This window comes from Cricetulus griseus, chromosome 7 (assembly GCF_003668045.3).
Source record: "Cricetulus griseus strain 17A/GY chromosome 7, alternate assembly CriGri-PICRH-1.0, whole genome shotgun sequence".
NCBI lineage: Eukaryota > Metazoa > Chordata > Mammalia > Rodentia > Cricetidae > Cricetulus > Cricetulus griseus.
Window position 1 is genome coordinate 111,390,287 of NC_048600.1, and position 16,990 is coordinate 111,407,276.

Here is a 16,990-nt window from a genome sequence, read left to right on the forward strand (position 1 = left end):
TTCTTGTCCTTTCCTGAGATCTCCAGAAGGGTTCCTGAGCTTTTTATTTGACCCTGTTCTGAGGTCCTACCTTCTAGTTAACAAGTTCTCTTCCAGTTAGAATGGGTGAGCCCCTCTCTAGCAGTAGCAGTTATTTCATTTCTATGTTAATGGATATTCCTCTACAGAGTAGTGCTGGTATTATTGTTATTATTATTATTTTAAAGATTTATTTATTCATTATGTATACAGTGTTCTGTCTGTATATGTGCCTGCAGGCCAGAAGAGGGCACCAGATCTCATACCGCATGGTTGTGAGCCACCATGTGGTTGCTGGGAATTGAACTCAGGACCTCTGGAAGAGCAGCCAGTGCTCTTAACCCCCTGAGCCATCTCTCCAGCCCCTTAGTGCTGGTGTTGTATTCAGTTATTCTCAGTCTCCTTTAGGATAGACATCTCACTTACCCATACCCCTTTATACACAACACATTTTTTCCCAAAAACATTTTTTGTTTTTGTTTTCTTTAAGTCAAGATAGGACAATACTAGCTCTTCTCATTGCCTCTAACCAGCTTCACTACCTTCTTGTAGGTTCAGTGGGAGATTACGCCTGTCCAAATACTGCATGAAACACCTGAAGTAGAGGCCTGCAGCCTGCTTCCTCTGCCTTCAGTACCCAGAACCAGCACCTCCACCTTTCTTCCCTGATAGTAGGTTGCGTTGCTTCACCCACCTCACACATTAGGACCTCTGTCTCTGTCTCTCTGTCTCTTGTGTCTCTCTCCCTTCCCCCCAACTCCACAGATGACCTGGGACTATAACTTCTACATCTAGCTTCTCAATGAATTTTTGTTGTTGTTCAGTGTCTCTAAAAAGGGAAGTCATTTGTCACTCAGCAATTTCCAAGTCCTAGTCTTTAGAGGTTTCCCTTCTCATGTGCATCACTTTTTCTGTAGTTCAAAACCATTTCCCTCATTTAGCAGGTATGTAAAGTGCCCTATAAACAGAGTTTACACTGGTGAAGAGTGACACAGTAACAAATACCCTTTCTCTTGGAAGCTGAAAGTCTGAAGGCCTACTGGAAAGTACCTGGATCTTTTGAGAGTGTGTAACTAGTGTATTCCTTAGGACCAGCATCTTGGGCTGGGCAGTGGTGGCACATTCATTTAATCCCAGCACACAGGAGGCACAAGCAGATGGATTTCTGAATTTGAGGCCAGCCTGGTCTACAGAGCAAGTTCCAGAACAGCCAGGACTACACAGAGAAACCCTGTCTCAAAACAAAAAACAAAAAACAACAAGCATCTTATCTAACCCCCACATACTCAGGAATGGAAAAGGAATGACTCTAGGGTAGAATCAACCACCAGATGTTACTCTTTTAAAAGTATGGATGTCCACTTTATTTTGGGGCCTGTGGAGAGTTGTAGTGGGGTTAAAGCATCTTCCTGCCTCCTGGATGGTAGAAGTGACACTGCTTTATCCTTCTGACTCTCTGGCCCCTTTCTCAGCAGTGCCTCTCACTTGAGCAGCCCAGATAAGCCAAAGCAGCAGGCCTAGATAAGTACCTGCTCTAAGTCAGGTGGTACTTGCCCTGGGAGCATGGGTGACAGAGTGAGTAAGAGAGATAAAGTAGATGTTAGAAAGCATCTAATACCCCCAGGAAGTAGTCAGGTAGTACATATGCATTTAGTTCCTTGGTGGCTTTAGAGAGCACCAACAGGCGATTCCTCAAAGCAGTCTACCTAGTGGGGCAACTGCAGTCCTGATTTCTACCACACGAGGGCACTGCTGGCCAATTAAAACTCAAGCCCCTGAGGAAACAGTTGGATGAGGGCACTCTTTCCAGGTACAGGATCAGAAGCACTCCCAGAGAGCCAGAGAACTTAGACCAGAAGCTGGAAAAATAACTGACATTGCTTGTTATTCCTTTAAAATGGCCCTTCAGGCCTGCTGATTGAGTGGGTGCCTAGCTGAACTTAGAAGTTCCAGGTACTCTTGTCTTCAAACCCACTGTCAAACCCACTGTCCCCTTGCCCCAAAGATGTTGAGTTCTAGTCCAGGACGGTGGGATTGGTTGGATTTCAGAGGGGAAAACTTTTTAACAAGTATTTAAAGAAAAGTATCTTTGTTGGTGAGAAAATATTGAGAAACCTAAGAAACCTCATCCCCCCCCCCCCAACTCCCGCCCCAAACCTACAGAATTCAAGTCTAGTAGATCTTTGTATCTGATCGGGCAAAACACACCCAGGACTCCAGAGAGCTCTGAGCCAAAAATAAAGCAGAAAATAGCATGAGGGGGACTGCTTTGGCTATGAGCCTCATGCTACTCTATGCCATGTCATGGCTCTTCTGGGTATGCCAAGTGGCTTGGGCCCAATGGGACTGAGGACTCCACAGTTTACCCTCAGAAGGTCTTCCAGAATGAACAAGCTCAGGGAAATGACAGAGGTTTTCCTCCTTTTCCTTCCCCTATGCCTGAAGGCCCCTCCCCAGGAGGACAGCTTGATTAAACAGTCGGTGCTGCTGGAATTACTGCACAGCTGGTGCTCCCCCCAGCACCCTGAGCAGAGCAGCAGTGCAGATTAAAATCTCCAATTAGCGTTAAAGTGAAGTGAGGAGGTGCTGAGGCTGCCAAGGCAGCCAGGCCGAAACCCTGAATTGGCACCCTTGCTCCTGCCTGATACTGAGTGCCGCCCTAGTCAGTCCTTCCTAACAGTATCCAGTGTCTGTTAGACTTGTGTCACTTGGGGACAGGGGAGGACTTGGGTTGGAGGCAGGTGCCCTACCTGGCAAGATACTAGGATTCCATAGGGTGGAAAAAAATGAGATCATTCAGTGACTGTCAAGGAGATGCCCTATGCACAGCCTACTAGGCAGCCAGACCATGGTAATATTAATGCTACTGCTGCTGTTTTTGCTTAGAGAAAGAGCCAACAGGAAAGGTCTCTGAGTATTTTTATCTAAGGTGCTCAGGGACATGGTATTCATATGAACATCTATCTGTGTGTGTTTTATCCTATCTGACCCATCTGTTCCCACCCAAATTATGACTCCTTTCTTCCTCTCTCCATCCTTTCTCAGCTTCCTTGTAGGCAAGGGCAGACATAGCTAAGCTCTGGAACATCACCATACTCTGACACCTAGGTTCCAGTCAGTTGCCCTTTATCTTCATAGTTTGGGAAATAGCAGAGGTATACCAAGATGAATCAGACCCTTCCTACCCCTGAACATCTTATCTACTCTAAAGATCCTTCTACCATTTATACTTCTGTTCCTTGTCTATCAAAGTCAGAAGCAGGGCAGTACAGCGAGCCATGCCCTCTGATTGCCCTCTGCCCCTTTAAGAGAAATGGAGGTAGATATCCAGCTGACTTAACCTACTCACACCTCCAGAAATTAGACACCAGGGCATGGTGCCACCCTCCCAGACTGGCACATGCTACCCTGGCAGAGGTTCAAGCACACCCCCCCCCATGTCATACTCCTATCCTACGTCTTCCTCTATTCCCTCTCTCCACATCTTTTTTTTTTTTTTTTCTCAGCTCAAAGCACAGCTGAGCCTTAAAAAGGGGGGTGAGGGTGGAAAGACCAAGCTGGGGCAGGGGGGTGTAGAGCTCCAATAGCACGTTTTCACCTGCCATTTAATTGGATGTATTTTTAATTAATGGGACCTCAGGGACCAACATGAGACAATCTGATCTCTGAATAGGGACAGGGGAGGGATTGGATAAGGGAGGAGGATTGGGCCACTGGGTGCGGTTACCAGGAACCCAGGCCCATCAATCACTGGCCACTTTGCGTTCTGGCATGGAGAATATCGAGGTGGAGGAGGAGGGGAGGCACTGGGGAAAGGTGCCAGGATTTCCCCCCAACTGCCAGGACCTCCAAAAGAGATGGAATTGTGCTGATTGACTCAGGTCTGCAGCCTTAAATTTACATCCAGATTAGTAGGTTAAAACTGTTTTCTTACTCTTATAGTTGAGTATAAGATTATGACAGGGAGGTGGGGTTGAACTTTGAGGTCCCTAAAGAGGAAGAATAAGAGCTAGGGACCATGGACCTGGGACTGTGGTCAAGGAGATTTGGAAAGAACAGAGTTTGGGGCCCATTCTATACATTTCTGTGGGAAATAGTGCCATAGAGGGTATAGGCAAATTGATATGCAAATGAGACCTGGTGATTTCGGGTCTGAATCTTAGAACCTTGATGTTGTAAGAAGGGAACTTGGAGCTCATCTTGCCTGACCCCTTCATTGTACAGGTATGGAAACCAAGACCCAGAGTGGAGGAACCAATTGAATCCTGCCCTGAAGTTGCTTTGTGTTCTGGATTTGGAGAGTTCCTGGGAGCATGGGGCAAGAAAAAGTAGGTAGGTAAGGAAGGAAGTGAAGTGAAGTGAAAACCATAAGCATGATGTTCTTGTCCTCCAAGACATGTCTGACATGTCAAGTGACTCTCGTCACTGTCTTCTGACTGCTGCTTAGAGAAGTAAGACGGGAGCAACCTCCTTTGTGCAACCTGTTTCAGAGGTCATTATCCATCTTTGCCTCCAGCCCTTCTCTATAGGATTTTGCCATTTTGTTTTTTAAGATCTAAGGGATGGAAATGCTTCCGCTACCTCAGCTACGTAACCAAAAGGCAAATCTTCCACATAAAACTTAATTTTTTTTTTTTTTTTTTTTGAGACAGGGTTTCTCTGTGGCTTTGGAGCCTTCCTGGAACTCGCTCTTGTAGACCAGGCTGGTCTCGAACTCACAGAGATCCGCCTGCCTCTGCCTCCCAAGTGCTGGGACTAAAGGCATGCATCACCACCACCCGGCAAAACTTAATTTTTTTTGTTTTGTTGGTGGTGGTTTTGTCTGTTTATTGTTTTTTTGAGACAGGGTTTCTCTGTGAAATAGTCCTGTCCTGTAGACTAGGCTGGCCTCGAACTTACAGGCATCCTCTTGTGAGGCCCTCCCCCATAAGACTAATTTTTTAAATGGAATTTGTTTGTTTGTTTTTTGAGACAGGCTTTATGTAACAGTCCTGGCTGTCGTAGAACTCATTCTGTAGACTAGGCTGGCCTCGAACTCATTGAGATTGACCTGCCTCTTCCAGTAGAGTACTGGGATTAAAGGCGTATGCAACCACTGCCTGGCATTTATATGGAAATCTTATCACAATTGTCCATGCTACCATATAAGCCACTAGAAGAGTTATGCCAAAATGTCAAAGACAGTTTTACCCCTCTTGTCCCATGACTATAATGCAAGGACTTCAATGCAAGGTCCTGTAAAACAAATTAGAAATGTTGCTGAATTAATGTAGTATCCTGGCCTTAGGTCCCTTCTGTAGTGCACAACACTGCTCTTGTAGTGTTGTATTATCCTAAAGAGAAGGGCATATTTCCAACCTGTCTATATCCCCATTCCCTTATTTCCTTCATTGCTCTTAATGCTAGGGCCAGGGAAAGAAGGATGAATGAAGGTAATAGAGGACTATCCTACCAAGTTGCCAAAGGTGGCATTCTCAGAATTCTCTTTTCTCAAAATCTTCAACATTCTTTGATCTGTGCTTCATGGGGCTAAACTGGGCTGGAGGCAAGGATAGAATGTAGGGTTAGAAGAAATACCAATAGAATTTGCCACACTTTCCAGCTCTCATCCTTACCTTCCTTCCACCCCTAGAACTGTCTTCTATCTTAGTAACCTGTTTTTACCCTCAGGCCATTGAAAAAAAGCAGGATCTGACTCTACAGCTTCTTACCTTGTCCTGATCTGCCTTAGACTGTCGGGCTGTCATGGTCTGTTACAGACAGGGTGAGAGGCTCTCATATCCCCCTAGGACAATCTGGAAAAAAATCCTTCTAGGCCCCTTTCTGCTTTCAAGGGCCTCAGGACTGTCCATATCAGGAAACTGTGCCAAAGGCTGTCCTGTCAGGGAGATGAGGAAGAAGAGAAGATAGGACACTGACACTTTAGAACTGAGACCAAGGGCTGGAGAGATTGGCTTAGTCGTTAAAGCCTGGGCTCACAACCAAACATATAAGAATTGAGGCCTATAGTTCCACCTGTCGGACTGGCTGCTCAGCATAGTGCAGGACATTCCTAGTGAATATTGTGTGGGGCTAGGGGCTCCTCGTTACAGAATTGCTGTTTCTAGTCTGGAACACAGAGCAATGAAGAATGGCACACAGCAAAGGAGAGAAGCTACTTTCTGTATACAAGCCTGCTGCTCTCTTTTTTACTCTTGGTAATTGGCTCATCTCTACTCCGGTGTACTGGAGGCATAGGGAAGCATTCACTCTACATTCTGGATATTCTCTGAGGAATAGAGTTGCTTTCCCTCCCTCCAGTTCTACCAGGTCTGCCATCTACTCCTCAGGTCATCCTTAAGCCCATGCCTGCTCTGAAGCCCAGAAGAAACTCAGGTCCTTTGTGGGAAAATACTTAGATATGAAGTACACATGGTAGGAAAAGGTAGCAGTACCCAGAATTCCCTGCCTTCTGGGACTAGTCAGCATTGGCCTAGCATTTAGATTTTTCTGTGTTGAGGGTAGATCTGTAAATCTGAGCCTCTCACCTTGATATTTAGATATTATGCAGATCTCCCTGTATCTTCCAGGGCCATAGACAGAAAGGAAAGCAGAGAAAAAGGCATTGACAGAGGTAGCAGTGTTATGGTGCCCAAAAGAAGAAACAGGCCAGAGCTGAAGCCAGGAGGAGATGTCTGCTTCTGAAACAGCATTCTTGCCTCATCTTCTTCCGCTTCCTTTTACGTGCTGCTGAGGTGATATGCCCAAGTGTGCCAGCCGTCCTAGCTGGTGATCCTGCTCTGCTGTGCAGGCAGCCAGCACTGTGGCACTGCACAGAGCACAAGCTCGGGTCTCCCACTCCTTTGCTCATTCATCTCTGTGTCTGTGTTGCAGATTCCTAGGGATGAAATAGAGTGTGTGGGGGGTGCGGCTGGAGAGATGGCTCAGCGATTAAGAGCACTGGCTGCTCTTCCAGAGGACCCCGGTTCAATTCCCAGCAACCACGTGGCAGCTCACAACTGTCTGTAACGCCAGTTCCAGGGTATCTAACACCTTTACACACACATACATGAACATAAAAAAAAAAAGAAATAGAGTGCTGTAGCCCTATGGTATGGTGGGCACTGGGGCTCTCCAGATACATATCTGGCTGTCTGTAAGAGGGGGAGGAAGAAGGTTGCTGGCAGCTCAGCAGAGCTTGAGGTTCTGGTGACTCACAGCAATGGGGGTGGTTCATGAAAACAACAGAGGGGAAGGGGGATCAAGTCTGTTAGAGTTCTCTTTTGCCCCAGTCCTGCCCACTCTAAGCTCTGTAGATGGAAAATCTCTCATCTAGATTAGGAGATGTCCCAGCTATGAAAAGAAGGGAGGGTAAGAAAGAAGTAAGCAGAAGAGACTGAGTTCTCCCAGTAAAGAAAGAGTAAGACATCACCCACTATCTCCACAGGCTACATAGGGAATATTGGACATCTATTTGTGGCAGGGCAGCCCAGAAATCCTGGGTACCTTCCAAAAGAGGGTTCCTGCCTAGAACTCTATGTACCCAGATAAAAGCTTTTTTTTGGGGGGGGGGGTTTGTTTGCCAGAATCTTACTATATAACCCAAGCTGGCCACCAAGTCTCAGTACTGTCTCATCTTCCAAAGTACTGTAACTATAAGCATGTATATTACCTTGCCTAGTACCAGAAATTTCTTTTTGGAGATTATTTTATATATGTGGGTGTTTTGCCTGCATGTATATCTGGTGTTTCACATGTGTGCCTGGTGACTGTATTGTGAAAACCAGAAATGAGCAACAGATCCTCTGGAATTGGAGTTACAGGTGGTTTCAACCACCTTGTGAGTGCTGGAAACTGATCCTGGGTCTCTACAAGAGCAGCAAGTGCTCTTAATCACTGAGCTCTCTTTCCAGCCACGTGGAATTTCTTAATAGAAAAACAAATACTACTGTAAGACCAGACCCAGGAAGGAATGCTACCTGTGCTTCCTGCTCTCCTCACTAGAATCGGGTACCTTGGACCAGAGAGGAGCATCTAGCAGCACTTAGACTGCTGAACCGGGTACTGGTACAGGCTGGGAAATGGCTGTGGCCATCAATGTTCAGAAGTGCTGGTATTCTTCTCTCTCACAGGTCAGGGGGGCAAACTGCATCTCCTCCATCCTTTCTCAGTCAGTGACTGGAAATGGCAAGAAGAGAGCAATGGGGACTTTGGATACTAGTATATCCAGACACATGACCATAAACACCCTGACTTCTGGCCTCAGAAGAGAGGGTTGGGTGTGTATTCTGTGATAGATGGTGAGTTCTTGTCTGTCTGTATCTGTTCCTTTTATCTCTGGAAGCTCTGCTTTCTAGCCAGAGTGAGGGTTTTCTTCCCATCTACTGGTGACCCAGACATGACTTTGGTTGGACAGAGACAGATTAACTGTTCTTCATGCAGGAAGATGAAATCAGTTTTACTCTTCCTCCTTCCTGGCAGTGTCAGGAGCCCTAAGACCCATTACTAAAGCTTAGTTCTGACCTAAGCCAACACATTATCTAGCCCTGGATATAAAACTTGTACTATGAGGGGGAGCCTAGGTATACAGTGAGGTATAGGCAGGAATGTTCGGGGGAGGGGGGGGGAGACTTTAGCCCCAGGAGAGACACCACATTCTCCTTGATCCTCTTCCCTTCCAAATTCCTTTCTCTGCTCCCTATTCTTTCACCTCTCACTGGCCAGCTCAGGTATTGGCCACCTGATTACCTCCAGTCTGATTAGATATGGCAAATAGTTATCTTTCCTTACACATACTTCTGCCCCTTCCTTTCTTCCCAGCTGAGAAGATAGCTGAATTTGAATTGTTCCTACCACTGACTATCACAGGATCTGAATTGTGTTCCCAGCCTCTACTGCCCAGCTTGACTCCACAACTGCCTTTGGATTGGGAAGCACTCATCAGCCTCATCTTCCCCTGCAAGTATACCCATGCCTGAACTGCAGTATATATGGCATCAAGACCCTACTCTGGAGCAGAGGGCAGTCCTAGAGGTGCAACTGGGGTTTTGGCCCTAAATGTGTGTATGCCTGTGTGTTGGGCACACTGGTTTATTAGTGTTATTTCAGCATTGTGATGCAGAGAGAGTAAGTGTAACAGCTGCTCCTTGCTTGCAGTGTTTATTGTTACCTAGAGACAACCTCCTGGCTTTTTCCCAGATTCCCCCCCCCAACCCAGCCCCCTCCCTGCCAACAATCCTGTTCTCTCCACACTGATGGGAAATTTATAGCTTGCCCATATCATGCCATTAACTCTCTCCTGTCCATAGAGTAGATGGGTCAAGGGAAACCAAAGTAGAGAGTGAGCATGCTTTGAACCCAGAGTAGAATAATGTATAAAGAACAGAGGGAGGAAGGAGACATATCCTTCCATTCTGTGTCCAGTTTTTAGGCCCCAGCCGTTCTACTATCCAAGTACATCTGCTTAGTTTCTGAGATCAGATAAGATCAGTCACATTTGGGTGGTATAGCCAGAAACCCAGTTCTTCTGGCTCTTATATGAGAAGAAAAGAAGAAAGAGTTTGGGATCTGGCTTTGAGACCCCAGAAGAGCTCCTCTGGACCTGGCCTTGGGATCTTGACATCTTCCTGTCAAAATTATTCTCTTCCCTGGCCATCTCTATAGTCCTTTATTGGATTGTCCATCCTTGAGCAAATACTGCAAGATAGTATTGGAGTGGAAGGGGAATGCAGAGTTGCAGAATCCATAGCCCCTCCTTGTCTAAGCAAGGTAACTGTGGATGTTGCATGGAGACAGGAGGTCTAGCCTGAGAGATAATGGTCAGACCATCACAGTGGAGTTGATGTCAGACATGAAGCCTGCTGCTGAGCCTGTTGGGAAACCTTTATCTGCTAAGTTCCCAAGAGATTTCAGGCTTTCTCCCAGATGGCCTTCTTGATGTGATTGGGGTTCTCATGGTCCATTTTCTTGACCTTGAGGTAGATCCAAGAGCCTGAGGAGAGGAAAGCGTCATAGTCATAGTCCCAGCAGAGCTGGAGACAGAGCCCCTGCCATTTCCTTCATGGGAGTAAAGGAGAGCCCTGTACCTATTCGCCATCCACATGGAAACAGAAGAGAAGAAACAGGAGTGGATTTTAACAGAAAAGGTTCAATTAAACATACAAAAAAGGAACTTACTCATGGAATGAAATGTTTCTCTTCAGAAACTGTCCTTCTGCCTGTGATGAATTTGTCTGCCTACCCAAGGAACATTGGGTAAACATGGTTCTTTTTCTAGACCTCCTCCACATAGCCTCAGCACAATTTCCCCACATTGGAGTACTCCTTGAGTCTTTGAAATACAGTTTTTATGGTAGTTAGACTGCATTTCAGTGCCATTTCTGGGTTCTGGTGCCAACTCCACTTAACAGATGACCTTTGGAAGTTATGTGGAGTCATTCTTTCCTAGTCTGAAATGCAGATAAGGTGGTAATCCCTTGAGAAGCCCACACCTACATTCTTGGATATGTCTTACTTTTTTGTTCGAGTACCTTTCTTTTAACTCTAGTGATTAAAATCTTTTAATTCCATTGTTTCAAAACAAATTTTAAAAAATAAATGCAAATAAACTACTGTTTTTCAAGATTGTTAGACTTTCAAGGTGGGCATTGGTGGCGCACGCCTTTGATCCCAGCACTTAGGAGGCAGAGGCAGGTAGATCTCTGTGAGTTCGAGGCCAGCCTGGTCTCCAGAGCCAGTGCCAGGATAGGCTCCAAAGCAATACAGAGAAACCCTGTCTTGAAAGAAAAAAAAAAAAAAAAAGAATTTCATCAGAGTGTATAAATCCTGATCCTCAAGAGGTCTCAGTAAGCAGTATTTGATACAGTAGGATATTGTTGGGTTTTTTTGTCTGTTTTTTATTTTTAGTATTTTGGTTTTCAAGACAGTGTTTCCCTATGTAACAGGAACGCACTCTGTAGACAAGGCTGGCCTCGAACTCACAGAGATCCACCTACCTCTTGCCAGTTGAATACTGGGATTAAGGCATGTGCCAGTACTGCCTGGCAGTGTTTTAATTTTATATGTATGGGTGTTTTGCTTGCTTGTCTGTCTGTACCAGGTCTCTATCTTGCACCCGTAGACATCAGAAGCTGTCGTCAGATTCCCTGGAACTGGAATTGCAGATTATTATAAACTGCTATATGGGTGCTGGGAGTCAACCCAGGTCCTCTGCAAGAGCAGGCAGTGCTTCTAACCCCCGAGGCATCTCTCCAGCCCCAAATTCTGTTGTTTTTATGAACCAGTGGACCTGACATTGCCCAAATTCTGTTGTTTTTATGAACCAGTGACCTGACATTACTTCAAATAGTCTATGATTTCATGAAGATTATGTTGAGCTTACAGGTGTGAGCATTTTTTAGATTGCATTATATTTATTTGTGTGTGTGCACATGCATGTGCCACTGAATGCATATAGAAATTTTGGGGAATTCACCATGTAGGTTCTGGGGACTCAGGCTATGAGGCTTTGGAAGTAGGTGCCTTTACTCACTGATCATCTCACCAGCCCACCCGATGTGGTTTTTTAAAGATTATTTATTTATTTATTTATTTATTTATTTATTTATTTATTTATTGGTTTTTCAAGACAGGGTTACTCTGTGGCTTTGGAGGCTGTCCTGGCACTTGCTTTGTAGACCAGGCTGGCCTCGAACTCACAGAGATCAGCCTGCCTCTGCCTCCCGAAGATTATTTCATTTTTATTGTGTGTGTGTGTGTGTGTGTGTGTGTGTGTAGAGAGAGAGAGAGAGATTGCCCAGAGTCAGAAGAGCACATTAGATCTTTAAGAGCTAGAATTACAGGTAGTTGGAGCTACCCAGCGTGGATGCTGGCAACTGAACTCAAGATTCTCTAGAAGAGCAGCAAGCAAGCCACTGAGTCATCTCTCCAGATCTATTTATTTTTAATTTATTTTCTTGTTATTTTATGTATACAGGTGTTTTGCCTGAAGTATATATGTGCATTCTTTGGGTGCTTGGTGCCTGTGGAGGCCAGAAGAGGGCATTGGATCTCCTGGAACTGGAATTACAGATAGTGATTTGCCAAGTGGGTTCTGGGAATCCAACCCAGGTCCTCTGGAAAAGCAACCAGTTCTCTCAACCACTGAACCATCTTCTCCAGTCCAGTATTTATTTTATAATTCTGTGTATGTATCTGTGTCTGCTTGTAGGTACAATGTGAGTACAGTTTCCTTCAGAGGTCAGAAGAGAGCACTAGATATCCTGGAGCTGATGTTATAAGCAGTTGTCAGCCACCTGGCATGGGTGCTAGGAACTAAGCTCAGATCAGCAGTAAGAACAAGTGCTCTTAACCACTGAGCCATCTTTTCAGCCCCATCCTATCCATTTTTAATAGTGGAGTTACTGGGCCAACAGATACAAATATCTACTCCCCATGGTTGTAACTATTTTACTGACGGACTCTAATGAGAATATTATTTATTATTAATCTTCCTTTTTAAAATAATTTACTTAAATTTATTTTATGTGCATTGATGTGAAGGTGTCAGATCCCTTGGAACTAAAGTTATAGACAGTTATGAGCTGCCATGTGGGTGCTGGGAATTGAACCCAGGTCCTCTGGAAGATCAGCCAGTGCTCTTAACCACTGAACCCTCTGTCCAGCCCCTAATCTATTTTTTTCTAATGAGAATATTTCTTACTCTTTTTGTGTCTGTGTGTGTGTGTTGTTTTTTGTTTTTTCGAGACAGGGTTTTTCTGTGTAGCTTTGTAGACCAGGCTGGCCGTGAAACTCCCAGAGATCCACCTGCCTCTGCCTCCAGAGCCCAGGAAGGTTTATTTATTATGTATTACAGTGTTCTTCCTGCATGTACACCTGCAGGCCGGAAGAGGGCACCAGACCTCATTGTGGATGGTTGTGAGCCACCATATGGTTGCTGGGAATTGAACTCATGATCTCAGTGCTTTTAACCACTGAGCCATCTCTCTAGCCCATGTGTGTGTGTGTGTGTGTGTGGGGGGGTGGTCTGTGGGTGTCTGTGTCTCTGCCTGCCTGCCTGCCTCTGAGTGTCTGTGTGTGTTTGTTTCGAGACAGGGTCTCTCTGAGTCCTTGGTGCTCCTGCCTCTGCTTCCCAAGTGTTGGAATTAAAGGTGTGCACCACCATGCCTTAATCTTCCTGTTTTAAATTGTGTAATGGAGACACAAGAACAAGCCACTATGGAGACAATCTTTATTATAGATAGGTAACTTGCTTTCGTCTTTCCTTCCTTCCCTTAATTTTTTTTTTTTAATTTATTTTTGAGACAGGGTTTCTCTGTGTAGCCCTGGCTGTCTTGGAGCTTGCTCCGTATACTAAGCTAGCCTCAAACTCAGAAATCCACCTGCCTCTGCCTCCCAAGTACTGAAGTTAGAGTTGTGTTTCACCACATTTTGTTTTTATAGATTTTTTTTTTTTTTTTGAGACAGGGTTTCTCTGTGTAGCTTTGGAGCCTATCTGGAGACCAGGCTGGCCTTGAACTCACAGAGATCCTCCTGCCTCTGCCTCCCGAGTGCTGGGATTAAAGGTGTGTGCCACCAACCGGGCCAGATTTTTTAAATGAAATAATTGTAGATTGACATTCAGTTAAAGAAACAATACCAAAATCTAAGTATAATGGTTCATGCCTGTAATCCCAGCACTCAAGAGACTGAAACAGGAGGATTACATAAATTTGAAACCAGCCTGTTCTACAGAATGAGTTCCAGATCAGCCAGGGTTAAAGTGAGACCCTGCCATTACAAAAAAAAACAACAACAACAACAAAAAACAGGCTGCGTATTGGTGGTATACCCCTTTAATCACAGCACTCAGGAGGATTTTGTGGTATGTATAGTTCTAGATTAGCCATAGCCATGTAGTAAGACCCTGTCTTAAACAAAAACAGAAAAGGTTGGGGAGATGGTTCATTGAGTAAAAATATGTCTGCCACATAGCATGAGGGCCTGAGTCCAGATCCCCCACATTTGTAACCCCAGCACTGGGGTAAGGTAGAAACAAGTTTGAGACCAGCTATCCTGACCAACTGGTGATTTTTTGGTTCAGTGAGATATCCTGTGTCAAAAAAGAAAATAAGGTGAAGAGTGATAGAGGAGATACCAATTAATTAGCCTCTAGGATCTACATGCATAATCCCACGTGTATCCACATATAAATATATATACACACAAAAACAGGAGGCCCCGAATGGTATCACTTTGCAAACTAATAAAATGTATCTATAATATTGACATTGATGCATTCCATTAATCTTGTAAGGCTTTTATTTTCAAGTGTGTGTGTGTGTGTGTGTGTGTGTGTGTGTGTGTGTGTGTGTGTTGGGGATTAGGTATGGATCATGCATATGGAGGTCAGAGAATAACCTATGGAAGTTGATTTTTTTCCTACCATATGAGCTCTGGTGATGGAACTCAGGTTGTCAGACTTGGAGACAAAGAGACTTGACTTGCTGATCTATCTCACTGGCCCCAAGGTGTCTGTAGTTTTACTACACATATGCATTTGAGTTAGTAAGTGCTGTTCATTTTTATTTCCTGGGTTACATTTGTATATCCACCTCTACAGTGAAACTGCTGAACAGAGAAGCTGGGGTGTAGCTTGGTGGTAGTTGTACTCGCCCAGCTTGCCCAGGGCTCTGGGTTCAGTCTCCAGTCCCCGCAGAAAGGAAGGGAGGTGAAGAATGGAAGAAAGGATGCTTTGTAAAAGTTCCAGCACCAGAGGATTCCCTGTGCCTGTTTGCTAAATCTCCCCTATCTTCACCCCCATTGTATGTGTATAATATGGAGTCAATTCTCTCCTTTATCTTTATGATTTCTAGGGATCATCAAACTGACATCATTGTCAGTCAGCAAGAGTCTTTATTCACTGAATCATCTGGCTAGCCATCTACCCATGTCTTAATTCTTGGTAACATTAACCTTCCTCTTTTAAAACTTTACCACTTGAAAGATAGAATCAGACAGTCTATAACATTGTAGGATTGGCTTTTTTCATGAACCATAATTCCTGGAGGTCCATCCAAATTTTTGTATGTACCAGTGGTTTATTCCTTTTATTTAGTCCATGGTATAGATAGATCGCCACTACTTTATTATGTTCTAGACAGGGTCTCATATATCGAATTCTGTCCTTGAAATTTCTATATAGCCCGGGATGATGTTAAACTTCTGGGATTACAGGTGTGCACCTCCACACATAGTTTATACCATTGTTAATTTGTCCATTCAATTCTATTTTGGGGGCTACAAGTAAGTTCCTTGAACATTTGTCTCCAGTTTTTTTTCTGTGAACATAGTTATTTTTTTTTTTTCCGAGACAGGGTTTCTCTGTGTAGCTTTGGAGCCTATCCTGGCACTTACTCTGGAGACCAGGCTGGCCTCGAACTCACAGAAATCAGCCTGCCTCTGCCTCCTGAGTGCTGGGATTAAAGGCCTGCGCCACCCACGCCCGGCTATTTTTTCTTAGACAGGGTCTCACTATGTAGTTTTGGCTGTCCTGAAACATGCTATGTAAACCAAGCAGCCCCTGTTGCTGCTTCCCAAGTGCTGGAATTAAAGGTATACACCACTATGCTCAGTGAACATAAACATTTTTAGCATCACCAAGTTTTACCCATCAATAAAGTTTTCTTATTTTGTACTCAGTAGCAATGAGTGACAGCCCATTCTCTTGGTTAAGTATTATGTCATCAAAATTATTAAACTTCTTGACCTTTAGGCATGGCATTTTTGTCTCCATTATGTAATTGAGGAAATTTGAGGCTCATAGTAAGTCATTTTCCCAAGATCACATGCAGTTGTGTGGCAAAGAAGAACTTGGATCCCTTTCTACCACATCAAACATTGTCAGACTACAGGCCTCTCTACATTTAGCTAAGGTTTCTGGGAAGTGTATGGGCAGTACTGGCAGAGAGATGCCGGAGGCAAGGATATTCTTGGAGTAACCTGGGTCCTATTTAGATAACCTTGGTTCATCGATTCAAAGAGCAGCCATGGTGCAGAGTGAAGATGCTATAGCATATACCATTGATGTTATTTCCCCTTTAGCAGAGGCTGAAATGAATATAGCCCTTGAGCAATGTCCTTACAGACCTGAGACCTGAAATGGAAAAGGAGGATCTAGCCTTTGAATGCCTATTAAAGATCCTCCTTGGAAATATGGAGTTGAACGTATCTCTGAGGTATGAGGAAACAGAAGCCCAAAGCAAGTGAGCTCTATTCCAGAGGGGTAGTACCTTGTTTCTTTTAATGACAAGGGAACTAGAGTTCCTTTATTCATTCTCTCTCTCTCTCTCTCTCCTCTCCTCTCCTCTCCTCTCCTCCTCTCTCCTCTCTCCTCTCTCCTCTCTCGTCTCTCTCGGCGGGCATTGTGGAGAGGGGACAAGCAAAAGTGCCAGTCCATTTCAGTCTTGACTTTACCCCTGTGCTTTTCTTCCAGTGTCATGGTTATGTAGGTCCAGAGAAGCTGGAGAAACAAACCATCTGCCCCTCAGCCTCTAGACACAGATGAGAAGTGGAAACCTATGATGGATAGTAATGATGCCAACTTGTGGCAGTGGCGCACACCTTTAATCCCAGCACTTAGGAGGCAGAGGCAGGCTGATTTCTGTGAGTTTGAGGCCAGCCTGGTCTACAGAGTAAGATCCAGGACAGCCAGGGCTACACCAAGAAACCCTGGAAACAAAAAGGTATCAGCTTGCAGGAGAGGAGGCTTGGCTCCTGAGAGCTCCCATCTAGTCCCAGGTTGCCACTCCCACTTCCTGCTGGTGTTGGCTCTTGTTGGGATGATTTTACCATTGCTCCCTTGCCCTTCCCCAGTAGCTGTAAACCCATAACCACCCCCAATTACTTACAGCTCCAGAATCAGAGTGATATCCTCTTCCCCACCCTCCTCTCCTCCTCTTCTTTGGCTTATCTAGAATGGCATACCACCCAGTGGCACTCTATCCCCATCCAATAA

The 16,990-nt window shown here is 44.8% G+C and overlaps 1 protein-coding gene across 5 annotated transcripts in view; it reads left to right on the forward strand.

The window, feature by feature from the left end:
• Window positions 1–10,608, forward strand: part of Cdk12 (cyclin dependent kinase 12) — a 73,478-nt gene extending 62,870 nt beyond the window's left edge. The window contains exons 15-18 of one of the 5 annotated variants that reach the window (XR_003486877.2): window positions 571–689; window positions 4,243–4,350; window positions 8,130–8,297; window positions 8,818–10,608. The gene's annotated coding sequence lies outside the window, so the exon portion shown is untranslated. The remainder of the gene's footprint in view (window positions 1–570; window positions 690–4,242; window positions 4,351–8,129; window positions 8,298–8,817) is intronic. The other 4 variants (XR_003486879.2, XR_003486881.2, XR_003486880.2 and 1 more) reach the window with 4 other exon arrangements.
• The last annotated feature ends 6,382 nt before the right edge of the window (window positions 10,609–16,990 follow it).